Source organism: Carassius gibelio, chromosome B25 (genome assembly GCF_023724105.1).
Source record: "Carassius gibelio isolate Cgi1373 ecotype wild population from Czech Republic chromosome B25, carGib1.2-hapl.c, whole genome shotgun sequence".
In the NCBI taxonomy this organism is placed as follows: domain Eukaryota; kingdom Metazoa; phylum Chordata; class Actinopteri; order Cypriniformes; family Cyprinidae; genus Carassius; species Carassius gibelio.
The window spans coordinates 17,913,566-17,928,381 of record NC_068420.1 but is presented as its reverse complement, the minus strand read 5'-3'; the positions used below and the strand labels follow the sequence as shown (position 1 = coordinate 17,928,381).

Genomic DNA, 14,816 nt, shown 5'->3' with positions numbered 1-14,816 from the left:
AAAAATACATCAAAAGGGGTGATTTTTTTTACTTAAATTCAGCTTACTATGTCATAAGTGAACATAAAGAGTAAGTAATGAACATAAACAGAAAAATACTGGATCTGTGCATTCAGTCTTAAAGTGACAGCAGCCTAATAAACCTTCATTTAAAATGACAGTTCACCCAAAAATGAAAATACTGCCACCATTTACTCAGCTTCAACCTGTTTGAAGCTATTTATTCTGTTCAACACAATAAGAAGACATTTTTTTAAAGGTTGGTCACCAAACAGATGACAGTAGCCATTTTACTTCCTTCCATACAATGGAATTCAGTGGCTACTGTGAATTGTGTGGTTAAAAAAGCAAAAGAAGAAACTTTAATCAATTTCTGTATAGTAAGTCATTCTTTGTAGTGCACTAAATTGTTAATGTCAGCCTTTTTTCTGTTTGAAATTTTCTTCTTCTTCTTCTTTTAAATTGTATTACTGACTGTTTCAACTCACTGTTGTTTGTCAACAGGATCTGGCTCAGTTGGGTTTTTTATGAACGTACCGAGAGGGGCCCCCAGAAGTATAGGACTAGCACCAAATAAAGACGTAGTATAATTGTGACCATACACTGTGTGGAAAGTGTATTTCGTTTATAAATGCAACAACACTTTCTATGTGAGCATCCCCAAAGTTAAACAATCACCACTAATAATAATCCATTAACCACAAGAATGGATTCAGTGTGGTACATTTTCAAGAGAAAGAGAATAACCTGGCTTTTGTAAAGAGAACAACATTCTTGCTTTATTCCCTTTGTTTTAAGTGTTATTTCAATCTTTAACGGCCATCTTTATTGTTAGATATGTGCAAACAATCTTCTGAAACGGGGACGTGTAGATATGTTTTGATTGAATTCTTTAAATGCTTCAGCTCCGGTGTAGGAATGCGAGAAGGATCAGTTCCTGAAGGCCGCTGAATATCGGCCTTTCTTTAGATCATTAACTATATATTTACTTAGTTTTCTCTGCCTAAATACCACTGTCAGTGTCCTTGTGAGAAAAGTCAGGTTATTGAGAGCGTTTACACATTTTCGACAAATGCCAACTGCCCGACTGATTCCCACACAACTTTCCACCATTTTTAATAAGAGTCAGTCATATATTCTACTTGGTTTATTCATTATTGCTTGGTTAATTCATTATAGCCTACAGTATTACTTTCCCGAGCATACAATGCTTCTCTCTTACAACAGTGAAACACAGTAACCTTGACCTGCAGGGGACAGTGTATTTTGCATGATATGCAACTTAATGCAATACAATACTTGCTTCCATTTTTATCTACAGTTGTTCTATTTATAATGTACACTACACTGCTGTTAAAAAGTGTTCGATTGGTGGAATTTTTTACCGTTTATGTCTCTTCTGCTCACCAAGGTTGCTTTTATTTGATCCAAAATACAGCAAAAAGAGTAATATAGGAAAAGATTATTTCAATTTAAAATATCAGTTTTCATTAGAAAAACTGGACACAACTGTCTCCAACACTGATGATAATCAGAAATGTTTCTTGAGCAGCAAATCAGTATTTTAGAATGATTTCTGAAGATCATGTGACACTGAAGACTGGAGTTATTATGCTGAAAATCCAGCTTTGAGTCACACACACACACACACACACAAAAACTTTTAAATTATATTCACATAGAAAACACTTATTTTAAATTGTAAAACAAATATATATATATATATATAAAATTAACTGTTTTTACTGTATTTATTGTATATATTAAGTAAATGCAACCTTTGTGCCTTGGTGAGCAGAAATTATTATTATTATTATTTTAATATTTAAAAAACCTTACCAATCTAAAACTTCTGTACGGTAGTGAATATATATATTTTGCTCCTTAATAGATCTCTTTAAGATTTTATTATTTTACTCTTGTTTCAGACCCATCTTACATGAAAATCCATGCTCACAATATTAATTATTAAATGTTAAACAATGACATTTTAGTTTAACATTTTAGCAAATATTACATTAAGAAAATTTAAAGATTTTAAACTGTTTTAATATTTATTGTGCAGACATACAGTAAGCTTGATATATTATATGGACCATTTCCAATTAAGCTGTTAGTCAAATTATGTAAATCAAAACACATTAAAAGTGTAAAAGTAACAGTTTAAAGTGTGCTTAGGAAACACAAAAACATGTGAAATGAGCTATGAGTCATTTCATTTTATGGAAATAAATAAATAAGGTAAAATCTATTTTCCTTTCTAAAGACTGCTCAGAAATCATCATTTTATACTTCTCTTTAGGTTTATACATCATTGCATTCATGGTGGGTAGAAAACATGTACAGTTTTCTTTCAAAATTGTCTTTCTGTCCATCGAAAGAAAAGAAAAGAAAAAAAAAAGAAAGTGCAACACTTTCTTTAAAAGACGGGTATTTGATGGAAACAACATTGTGGTGGAGAAATGAAATATTATGTAATGAAATATTCAGCAGAAAGTGAATGAGATGCACCGCTGGATGGCACTGGCAGAGCTTCCCTGTCACTGCTCTGTCTCCGCCAGCAGAGAACGCTCGTGTTCATATGACAGCGAATACTATTTGAACAATACAATAAACATGTCTATAAAATGCTTGCCAATTTGACTATTGAATCCGACTAATATAAAAAACAACAAAAAATCTTAATTTGTTCATTATATATAGGCCTAGTATTAAAAGAAAAAGAAAAACCTCATGCTGCGTCCCAACGTGCCTACTGTTTTGGTGGGAAAAAAGTACACACTTTTGAGTGTGTACTAGAAGAGTAGGCAAGCGTTGGGACATAATCGCGTCTTTAACGCTCGCATAATTACACCCATCCTGTCACTGTAAACGTGTCAATCATCTTCTCACAGTTAACATCCTCCACACTTCATTTCATATAACTACCTACCGACCTGGAGAGAAATGAAGTAGCACGTTAATCTTACAGTCTTGTTTTTTTTTTTTTTTATAGAGAACTCTGCTCATATTTTTATTGCTATTTTTGCATAATTATGCATTTCAGTGTGTTATGGCCAAACGGATGTTTTCACATTGTTGTTGTCGATGAAATATCCTAACAAAGATAACATTAACTATATTATTAGCAGGTTAAATGTTGATTATAAGTAACTCAAACCAATGTATCCATACCTCTCTACTCAACAGTCGCTAGCGCGCATCCGCCATGTTTGTAGTTTTTAACGCTTTTTTAATTCGTGTTTGTAGTTCTGACCGTTGTGCGCAATATTTAGTGTGCACGGATCCACACTTCAAAAATCGACCTGAAATAGTAGACCATCCGGGGACGTCTGGCATACCCTTTTCAACATACTATGCTTCGAGACACTATTATTCTAATCTCACATACTATTTAGGATGGATAGTATGAACACTGGGACGCAGGGTGAGTGTCCCTTTAATCTACGGATTAGCGCGCTGACGTCAGAAAACCCACGCGCTCTTATTGGCTGGCGGTGACGTCAGCTGCATTTTTTCCCCTCCAGGACCATGACCTCATCCTTAGTTCATTTATAGTGCCCAAGCGCACCTTCTGTTTTCCCGACTGCCCAGTATCTACTGTCGCGCATCTGGCCGCTTGCTGGCGGGACTGAGGAGGTTTGGGTGGTTCTGTTCGCACGTGACCGCAGACCCAGGATTAGCACACACTAGTGACAATGGCTTCCCGTCGGAGCGCAGCTGAGACAGAGACACTCGGGACCGGGGCAAACGGAGGTGAGCGCGGCGCTGAAAGGGGCGGACTGATATTTGAGAACGTGCTTATGGCTTCATTTGACGCGAGGCGAAGAGCGCCTGTGGTTTTGGGATGGACGCAGTGTTACTGAAGAGTGTCTCGTCTGTGTGAGTGAGCGCAACATCTTTACACTGACTGACTGGGGAATAGTGGATCATCAATCGCTCGTGATTTATAGTGTGCTCGTGCGTTATAATTACAGGGTTACTGTCACACCATTCAGTGTGTGTCTCTTCTGATGTGAGTGAGGCTTGTGCTGAATGTCTTCTGTACACTGCAGCATGCACACACACAGATAATGAGTATGGGGGCTTTGTTATTATAGTCCAGCATTAGGTTTATATAGTGTATGTGATGAACATGATGTCCCTGTAATAATGTCGTATTTATTCATTTTTGTTTTTTTAGAAGCGCTATTACATGAAACAGCAATGACATCAATAACAGTTATATTGATAACAATATATTGTCATTCATTACTCTCTCTTTATTTATTTATGCACGTGATATTGTTTATTTTGATAATCAGTTATATGTTGATCAATAATATGTTGCTATTATTGGTATGAGTAATAATATAACCTTTTGATATTAATATGAATAAAGAAATAACAATGGTAAACATACTTTTACATTTGTATTAATAGTAAGAAAATCGATATTGACATTATAATCTAGAAAATATACAATAACCTATATACCATATGTTATTATATATTTTGATCACCAACTATTGACAGTAAAAATAATATGTTGTTGTACTTATTGTTATTAGTACTAATGTATCTTCAAATGATTATAATCAATATTAACATTTAAGTGTTTAAAATATATTGTAGTGTATAAAGTAATTGTTATATATCTTCTAATAAGTAATTAATATATATATATATATATGTGTGTGTGTATGTATATATATATATATATATGTGTGTATGTATGTATATATGTTAATTATGAATAATAGATAAATGGACTGCATTTTAATCTATACGTTCTGTAGTATATAAATTAGCATTGTTATTTCATATATAGTTTCATGATGATAGATCATCACTCTTACAGTAGTAGTGGATCACTCTTACACTAGTAGTGTGCATTAAGTGCATCACTCTTACAGTAGTTGTGCATCACTCTTACAGTAGTAGTGCATCACTCTTACAGTAGTAGTGCATCACTCTTACAGTAGTAGTGTGCATTAGTGCATCACTCTTACAGTAGTAGTGTGCATCACTCTTACAGTAGTAGTGTGCATCACTCTTACATTAGTAGTGTGCATTAGTGCATCACTCTTACAGTAGTAATGTGCATCACTCATACAGTAGTAGTGCATCACTCTTACAGTAGTAGTGCATCATTCTTACAGTAGTAGTGTGCATCATTCTTACAGTAGTAGTGCATCACTCTTACAGTAGTAGTGTGCATTAGTGCATCAATCTTACAGTAGTAGTGTGCATCATTCTTACAGTAGTAGTGCATCACTCTTACAGTAGTAGTGCATCACTCTTATAGTAGTAGTGTGCATCATTCTTACAGTAGTAGTGCATCACTCTTACAGTAGTAGTGTGCATCATTCTTACAGTAGTAGTGCATCACTCTTACAGTAGTAGTGCATCACTCTTACAGTAGTAGTGTGCATCATTCTTACAGTAGTAGTGCATCACTCTTACAGTAGTAGTGTGCATCATTCTTACAGTAGTAGTGCATCACTCTTACAGTAGTAGTGTGCATCATTCTTACAGTAGTAGTGCATCACTCTTACAGTAGTAGTGTGCATCATTCTTACAGTAGTAGTGCATCACTCTTACAGTAGTAGTGTGCATTAGTGCATCACTCTTACAGTAGTAGTGTGCATCACTCTTACAGTAGTAGTGCATCACTCTTACAGTAGTAGTGTGCATCATTCTTACAGTAGTAGTGTGCATCACTCTTACAGTAGTAGTGTGCATCATTCTTACAGTAGTAGTGCATCACTCTTACAGTAGTAGTGCATCACTCTTACAGTAGTAGTGTGCATCATTCTTACAGTAGTAGTGTGCATCACTCTTACATTTGTAGTGGATCACTCTTACACTAGTAGTGTGCATTAGTGCATCACTCTTACAGTAGTTGTGCATCACTCTTACAGTAGTAGTGCATCACTTTTACAGTAGTAGTGTATCATTCTTACAGTAGTAGTGTGCATCACTCTTACAGTAGTAGTGTGCATCACTCTAACAGTAGTAGTGTGCATCACTCTTATAGTAGTAGTAGTGCATTACTGTACAGACCCCTGCAGAGCTGTGCCAGTGCTGAGAATTACACTGGATGGAGAACAAGAGGGTTTGAGAGAGCAAGCCTGACCTTATGAGATCTTATAATGGCTATGATTTATGTGAGCGCACATGATTATAGATTGTCTCAGAGAGAAAACTTGGTATATTTTGATATATACTGATTTGGAATGTGATCTATTTTTTGTGATTTAAAACTAAACTAAACCTTCTTGCGCCATAATGTAAAACACAGATCAGCCCATGTTTAACAAATCCAGATCATCACAACAGATGATATCACTGCGACAATGATTAACAAATGCATGCAGGCTCAGACAGAACAATGCTCCGCATCAGCGTGTGTATGGCACAGAGTCCAAATAAGTGATGTCATCCATACAGTTAATGAATAACCCGGATTAAGACATTTTGCTTTCCTTTTTCCTCCATTCAGCAATGTTTGTCCGCAGCTGTTCAGGTGCAGTCTGTCATTTTAAAACAATCGCTGTCACTTTAAACCGAGACATGCTTTGCTTTCTTTGGCTGTCATGCACAAAGGATTTTAGACCCATACACAACAAGAATGATAACTATAACAATAACTATATTAGTGTCCAAGTCAACACACCAATGGGCGTTAACGTTCTGTTTAATGTAAGTAAATGCTGCAGTTTTGTCGTCTACCAATTTAAATGCTCGAACTCTGAAGTCTGTTGGATTCTGATTGGTTGTCAGTGTTTTTTTAATTTTTATCATCTGGAAAGAAATCGCTCTGAAAGCAATTCCAACATTATTCTTGTTAATGTCGTCAGTGTTTTAGTTGTGTTGTCAATCATCCTTACTGTCATAGATCTAGCGGGGTGTTTACATGACACCGTTTTCAACAGAAAATGGGAAACTTTTTATGTATTTATGTATCATTTTTTATGTATTTATGTATCATTTGCATGAACACAGCATTTTCGGGGCCTAAAATTTCAAACTTTTGGAAACGGTGCGTATGTGTAGGCGTGAAGTGTTTTTTAGATTAGATTAGATTAGATTAGATTCAACTTTATTGTCACTGCACATGTAGGTACAAGGCAACGAAATGCAGTTAGCATCTAACCAGAAGTGCAATAAGCAGTAAGTACAGAATAAAGGTCTATAATATGTACAATAACTATACAGGTAAGTATTATGGACATAATTTACAGATATTAAATACTATAAGCACGATATACAGATAGGTGTACTATGAACATACTATACAGATGGGCTATGTAAAAGTGTATGTACACTATAGGCAGAACTATGAACATAATTTACAGTATTGCAATGGACAGTAAAGTGCATAGAAAAAAATATTTCAATGTGCAAATGGATTATACAGTGTTCCTGGATGAACAGGCAGTAGTGCAAGTAATAACAAGTTACTTTTTGCTTGTTGTGAGTAAATAAATAAATCAGAGTGTTGAAGAGGGGGAGGAGTCTATGTGTGGTGTGGGGGGTGTTGAGGGGTGTCAGAGGGCAGAGTTCAGCAAGGAGACAGCTTTAGGGAAAAAGCTGTTCCTGAATCTTGTGGTCCTTGTCCGGAGGCTCCTGAAACGCCTTCCGGAGGGGAGGAGGTTAAACAGTTCGTGGTCAGGGTGAGAGGAGTCCTTGAGAATGCTGCGAGCTCGACGTAGACAGCGTTTTTTCTGGATGTCCTCAAGAGCAGGAAGTGGTGTCCCTGTGATGCGCTGGGCAGTTTTCACCACCCTCTGCAGTGCCTTGCGGTCAGCCACTGAGCAGTTCCCATACCAGACTGTGATGCAACTGGTCAGGATGCTCTCGATCGCACACCGGTAAAAGTTCACCAGGATGGTTGAAGACAACTGGTTCTTCTTCAGTGTCCTGAGGAAGAAAAGGCGCTGGTGAGCCTTTTTGACGAGGCTGGAGGTGTTTGTAGTCCAGGACAGGTCCTCCGAGATGGTGGTTCCCAGGAACTTGAAGCTGGAGACACATTCAACAACCATCCCGTTAATGTGGATGGGGTCATGCGTGCTTCCTTTCTTCTTCCTGAAGTCCACAATGAGCTCCTTGGTCTTATTGGTGTTAAGGAGCAGGTTATTGTCAGCACACCATGTGGCCAGGTGCTGTATCTCTTCCCTGTAGGCAGTCTCATCGTTGTCACTGATGAGGCCAATCACCGTGGTGTCATCTGCAAACTTAATGATGGAGTTGGATCCATGCACAGGCTTGCAGTCGTGGGTGTAAAGGGAGTAGAGGAATGGGCTCAGCACACAGCCCTGTGGTACGCCAGTGTTAAGTGTGATGGTGGTGGAGTGGTTGTGGCCTGACCGAACATGCTGAGGCCTGTTGGTCAGAAAGTCCATAATCCAGTTGCAGAGGGAGGTGTTGATGTCCAGGTCTCCAAGTTTTGTGGTCAGCTCGGAGGGAATGACGGTGTTAAATGCTGAACTGAAGTCAACAAACAACATCCTAACATACGTGTTGTTATGGTCCAGGTGTGTGAGTGCAGAGTGCAGCACTGTGCATACTGCATCCTCTGTGCTCCTATTTCTGCGGTAGGCAAATTGGTGTGGGTCCAGTGTGGGTGGGAGGCAGTCTTTGAGATGTGCTAGGACCAGTCGCTCGAAGCACTTCATAATGATGGGTGTGAGTGCTACGGGGCGATAGTCATTGAGGCACGTTGGGGAGGAGTGTTTTGGTACTGGCACAATGGATGTGGACTTAAAACATGTAGGCACAGTTGCTTGGATGAGGGACATGTTGAAAATGTCTGTGAAGACCCCTGCAAGCTGCTCTGCACATGCCCTAAGCACACGTCCAGGAATGCCATCCGGGCCAGCAGCCTTGCGTGCGTTGATCCGGCTTAGTGCAGTGTGGACATCTGTGGAGGTGAGTTTGAGAGGTTGGTAGTCTGAAGAGGCTGAGATTTTGGTGGCCGTCTCCTTGCTGTCGCTGTTGAAGCGAGCATAAAAGTCATTTAGCTCGTTAAGGAAGGAGACGTCCGTGACTGTTGGTGTGGAGTTGCTTGACTTGTAGTCACTGATGATCTGGATGCCCTGCCACATGCGTCGGGGGTCAGAGTTGGAAAAGTGTTCCTCTACCTTCAACTTGTAGCAGTACTTCGCCTTTTTGATGCCCCTTTTCAGGTTAGCCCTGGATTTACTGTAGGCCTGAGCGTCATCTGACCTGAAGGCAGCGTTGCGGTCTTTCAGCAGAAGTCGCACCTCCTTGTTCATCCATGGCTTCTGATTAGGGTATGTTGTTATCTGTTTTTCTGTTGTTACACTGTCAATGGTGGAGTTGATGTGATCCAGTACAGAGGAGGTGTAGATAGCAATGTCCTTGTGAGAGCCACAGGCAGCCTGTGAAGCAAACATACTCCAGTCAGTGTGTTGAAACCTGTCTTGAAGTAAAGAGTCAGCTCCAGTTGGCCACACTTTGATGGTCCTCACTGATGGCTTCACACGGTTGATGAGGGGTGAATACTTAGGGGTGAGAAACAAAGAAAGGTGATCAGACTGTCCGAGGTGGGGGAGGGGGCTCGCGATGTAAGCTCCATTAATGTTTGTATAAACATGATCCAAAGTTTTGTCTCCTCTGGTGTGGCAGGAAACATGCTGGTGAAATTTGGGGAGTACTGTTTTTAATTTGCAGTGATTAAAATCACCCGCGACAATAAAAGCAGCCTCCGGGTGAGCAGTCTGTTGTTTACTAATGGCTGCATGAAGTTCGTTCAAAGCAAGCTTGGCATTAGCATCCGGTGGAATATAGACTGCGGTTATTATGGTGGAAGTGAACTCCCGTGGCAGATAAAAAGGTCTACATTTAACCATGAGAAACTCTAGGTTAGCTGAGCAGTGTCTCCCAACAATGACAGTGTTCGTACACCAAGCTTTGTTGACATAAATGCACAATCCACCACCTCTTGTCTTGCCTGAGTCATCTGCCGTTCTATCTGCCCGGAGCGTGTAGCGTCCTGCTAGCTCAATGGCATTGTTGGGTACGTCGCTGTGTAGCCATGTTTCTGTGAAAACCATGACATTGCAGTCCAGAAGTCTCATACTGTGGGTGATGCGGAGTCGTAACTCATCCATTTTGTTCACCAGTGACCGCACATTAGCGAGAAAAATGCTGGGTAAAGAGAGCCGGAGCGGTGTTAGCTTTAGCTTAGCTCTTAGACCTCCGCGCTTCCCCCGCCTTTGTTTACGATCTCGACGCCGCCTGCGAGCACTTCCGCCCGGCCGGGTAGAGTGCGAAGCCTCGGGTGTTCTAGCGATCTCAGGGATGAGTCGAAGATTGGTGATAAAACTGCTGGTAAAGTCCTCACCGATATCCAAAAGCTCCTGTCGGGTGTATGATGTTAAAGCAAAGCTGTTCAGTACGAACAGACCCGAGATGAGCAGGAATAAAACTGCAAAATTGCAAAAACTGGAGAGACGCTGAGCCTCGCGATGTGTTCGCGCCGCCATCTTGTAATATCTTATTAAATGCGTCATCATTTACAAAGTGACGTTGCCAACTACTGAACGAATCTGTCAAATGAAGGACTAAATTTGCCGTCATTTGCCGCTACCTACTGGTTTGGTTTCATATTTAAAACTATTTTTGCATTTTTCCCAACATTTCTTATTTGTAGGTTTAAAAATATATATAAAACATCTTTGCTTAGATTCGTTGTGCATTCGAAATTTTGCAATGCAGATGCATTTATGGCACCTCAGCTTCACCAAATAAGTAAATGCATCTAATGTCACTTCAGATGCAGTAGTTTCTTATGATTCTAATTGAATTAACTGAAACAATGTAAGAATTAGATGTTAAAGATGACGCATTTAATAAGTTTAGTGGAAAAATGACAATTTACGAAATAGTGTGAAATAATACCTGTTTTGTTATATGCATAGACTGTATAAAAACATGGACGTAGTGTCCGTGACGTCACCTGCAGAGTCCTGAAGAGCATTTTTGAAGCTCAAAGTGGGCGAAGCTGGCCGTCACAATCTTGGCAGCGAGTTACCGCGAGTCACTCCCGGATAATTGGAAAAAAGGGAAAGAGGCGGGACGACAGTGTCAGCAGCGGCAATCCACCTGTCACTCAAGTGGCCACGCCCTTAATTATGGAGAAATTTAAGGCTTAATCTAATGTAAACGGATGAATTATAAAAATAAAAAATGTTTTGAACCAGGCTGTAAACGTTTTTTTTTTTTTTTCTGCTTTAAAGTTGGGCTTCTGAGGGATCCAGATTGAGGCAATTGTAATGTTTTTTATTAGCTAATTGTCATTTCTTGCAATAAATGTTAACATATAGATAGATAGATAGATAGATAGATAGATAGATAGATAGATAGATAGATAGATAGATAGATAGATAGAAGGATATTAGTATATATCAGTTTATATCAATTTCAGTTAACGTTTATTGCAACGTTTACTGTTTAGTGTTTCTCACTTTTTTTGCGGATGTGAGGCGACCTCTCTTCTCCTCTCCTCATGCCCAGTCAACTTTTCCTCCTTTTCCGTTTTACATTCAGTTGCCATGGCAACACTCCTTCCGTCTCCACATCAGCACTTTGCACCACTGTTTATGCCGGTGCTTTCGAGGAAGTACAGTTTCCATATAGATGCATGGATGCAATGCTGATGCAACCGAAATAAAACATGCCACACCTCGTCGTTTCAGAATATGCACGAAAGGTGTGAATACTAAATAATAGTGCATAATAATGCTGGTCGCGAGAGAACGCACACCTTCTCTTGATGTCAAACTGCAGTGCACCCCCCCCCCCCACACACACACAACTAGAGTTGTCAAGCAGAAGGAACGCCATTAGACTCATGCAGCGTCAGCCTTGTTATGCTCTGACGTGCCTCCACTTCACCATCTCATCCTGCGGCCCACGGGGGGGCTTTTGTCGTGTAGTCGACTGGCCGATTGCAGGAGAGGGGTTTCTTTTCTCCAAGGTGTGGCTGAACATCCTTCCCGTGGAGCGAATAGAGAGCGTGAAGGGTGGTAAGGAGGTTGGGGTCTCTGGTGGCTTGTTGGAATCCTGCATGTGTTTGCGTTCTGGTGAGATGCAGGTAATGGTTTCTTATGGTGACTGGGAATGCGATCAAAACAAAGGCGTCCATGTTGGGATGCTGCTGATCGCTTGAGGCTGGTGCTCTGGCAGCGTCGCTCGTACCGCGCTGGGTTTGTTTATGTGGACATGACATAAAAACGAACTGATTCATTATTGAACTGAGGAATGATTATTTGACTTGCAGTGGTTTGGAGAGCAGTGACTGTGAGTCTCCTGTGTAATGGAGATTGCTGGTGTGCGTTTGTTTATGTTCTCAAACGTGCTGCTGAAATGCTTGTTTTTCTTGTTTTATATTGCATAAGTGCTTGATGGAGAATGTGTGAGTATTTATGTATGTGTAGATGTGTGTTTGGTGTGTGCAGATTTCTGCATGGCGCTGCAGATATCTCAGCGTTGCAGCATCACCCTCCCTCAATGCAGCAGCAGAGGGAATGAGAGATAGATGCAAAGAGAAAGTGTGAAAGTTTGAAACAGTCAAGGTTATTATTCTAAACAAAAACTATTGTTTAGATCTTTTTTTTTAAAGCAAAATAGAAGCAAAGACTAAAACTGTAAATGTTTGCAAAAAAAAAAAAAAAAAAATTAATTTATAAAAATGTTGTCATTTTTCTTTTTGTTTGTTTATTTGTATTTTGTCTTTTGTTTGTCGTTTTGTTATTGTTTAGTAAAATAAATAATATTTGCAAGAAACATTTTTTGTTTTTCTTCATATTTCTATGATAGTGTTTTTTTTTAAGTAAAATAAATACAAAAACATTTGCAATTGAACAAAACCTAAAATTTAGCTAAAATTGTTCATTTAATATTTTTAGATTTTATTTTTGTTGAGTAAAGCAAAAACCACACAACGTTTTTTTTTTTTATAAAATAAAAACATTTGCAAAAGAGTGAAAAAATAATCTTGTGCTTTAAAATACAATTGAAAATACAGGAAAAGTGGATTAAAGTTTAAAGTTTGAATCATAGTTTCTTGGCATTATTTTTAAGTATTATTATTAGTAGTAGTAGTAGTATTAGTGTTCCTGTAGCTCAATTGGTAGAGCATTGCTCAAGGTTGGGGGTTTGATTCCCCGGGAACACATGAAGGATGTTCACAAAGAAATAAACAATTAAGAAATAAATGTGCACTATAGAACAAACAAAAACTCGATCATTTTTTATTTGTTTATTCATTACTATTATTAATGTATTTTTATTTTTACTACTTATTGAATGGACTTATTTAATTAATCTTCCACTTTTTTATATTATTGTATTGTGTATTCTGTCAAAAAGAACGAAGGTGATAAGTTCTAATAAATAAAAACTATAAAACTAATAAAAAAAAAAAAATGAAGATAGAGAACGTTTTTGACCCATTAAAACTACTTTAAACTATCATGATAATTTAAATTAAAAATACAAAATAAAACAAAATGAAAGCTAGTTACGTGTCCAAATCTTTGATTACAGTCTGGCACTTGGCAGTTAGAGAAGAGCTTATCTTGACCACCCGCTTAACCTTAACCACATTCTTGATTGTCTTCATTTGGCGTGCATCTCTGCTTAGTCGCTCACTAACTAGCTCTGTTAGCGAGAAAGCTTTTTTTTTTTTTTTTTTTTTTTTTTTTTTTTTTTTTTTGAAGTAGTAGAAGAGGAAACACGTTAAATGAAAGTCTTCCACCAAAGGCATCAATTCTAAACCAACAGACTTTGTCATAGAGTGACATGTTTGTCCATTTGGAGGAGAAAGGCTCCCTTTTTCCACTTTCACTTTTGGTGTGGTTACCCTTACCCTTTAGTAAGAGAGAGGAGGAGGGACTGTTTTTTAATGACTAGAATGGTGGAGAGCAGACTTTGGAGGATTACAACTCACACAAACAATTTTGAGTGAGAATATTTGATATTACGTTGCACTTTGATCATCTACTATAATATATTTAAGTTTTCACTTAGAAAACCATGGTTCTGTCTGAATAAAATCATAAGCCTGTTTTTCTGTGGAACACAAAAGACAAATTTGGACACCATTGATTTTTATTAGCTATGTTTCCGTCCACCTATTTTAATGTGCATTTTGGATTATCGCATACAAAAACGCTGGATGGAAATGCATAAATTAAAAAATAAGCATCAAAAAACTTTTGCGCACAACTGAGCAGGAGAAGCTTTTTATCCGATAAGAAAAAATGAGCTTAAACTATGATGGAAACACATTTACAGAATAAATTCCATGATGCGCTCTGAAAAAGTAATGTGACTTTGCGCTATGAGATGAGATAAACTGACTAACCAGCGGACCGATCTCGTTCACAACATCTATATTTTGTTTTGTTCATGTCGTCAAAGTATTTCTGTATAATTTCTGTCTTACATTACTGTATCCACCTCTAAAGGCAATGACCGTATTAATTGTGTTACGTCTGCTCTCTCTGAAGCGCAAGTAATTTATTACAAATGAAAATGAATATATTCAGTGGATCATCCTAGTTTTTTTAGAGATATTTAGTGCCAGTTTGTCAGGAATTGACGTTTTTGTCGTCTTTGAGTCGTTGGATGGAAATGGTGCTTTATTCGCAAATGTTTTATGCGATATTTAATTTTTGCACATAAGTTAAATTCACACATTTGGATGGAAACATTGCTAATGAAACATTCTTCAAAATATCTTCTTTTGTGTTCCAAAGAAGAAGCCCATACAAAAATTTAAATAATGGAAAATAAAGAACAGA

At 38.3% G+C, this 14,816-nt stretch overlaps 1 protein-coding gene across 3 annotated transcripts in view; it reads left to right on the top strand.

The window, feature by feature from the left end:
* The first annotated feature begins 3,534 nt into the window (after positions 1–3,534).
* The window catches only part of LOC128014211 (dual specificity protein phosphatase 8), a 53,803-nt gene continuing 42,521 nt past the window's right edge, over positions 3,535–14,816 (top strand). The window contains exon 1 of one of the 3 annotated variants that reach the window (XM_052597594.1): positions 3,535–3,756. The gene's annotated coding sequence lies outside the window, so the exon portion shown is untranslated. Of the gene's footprint in view, positions 3,883–11,888; positions 12,036–14,816 lie in introns of those variants that run through there. The other 2 variants (XM_052597595.1, XM_052597596.1) reach the window with 2 other exon arrangements.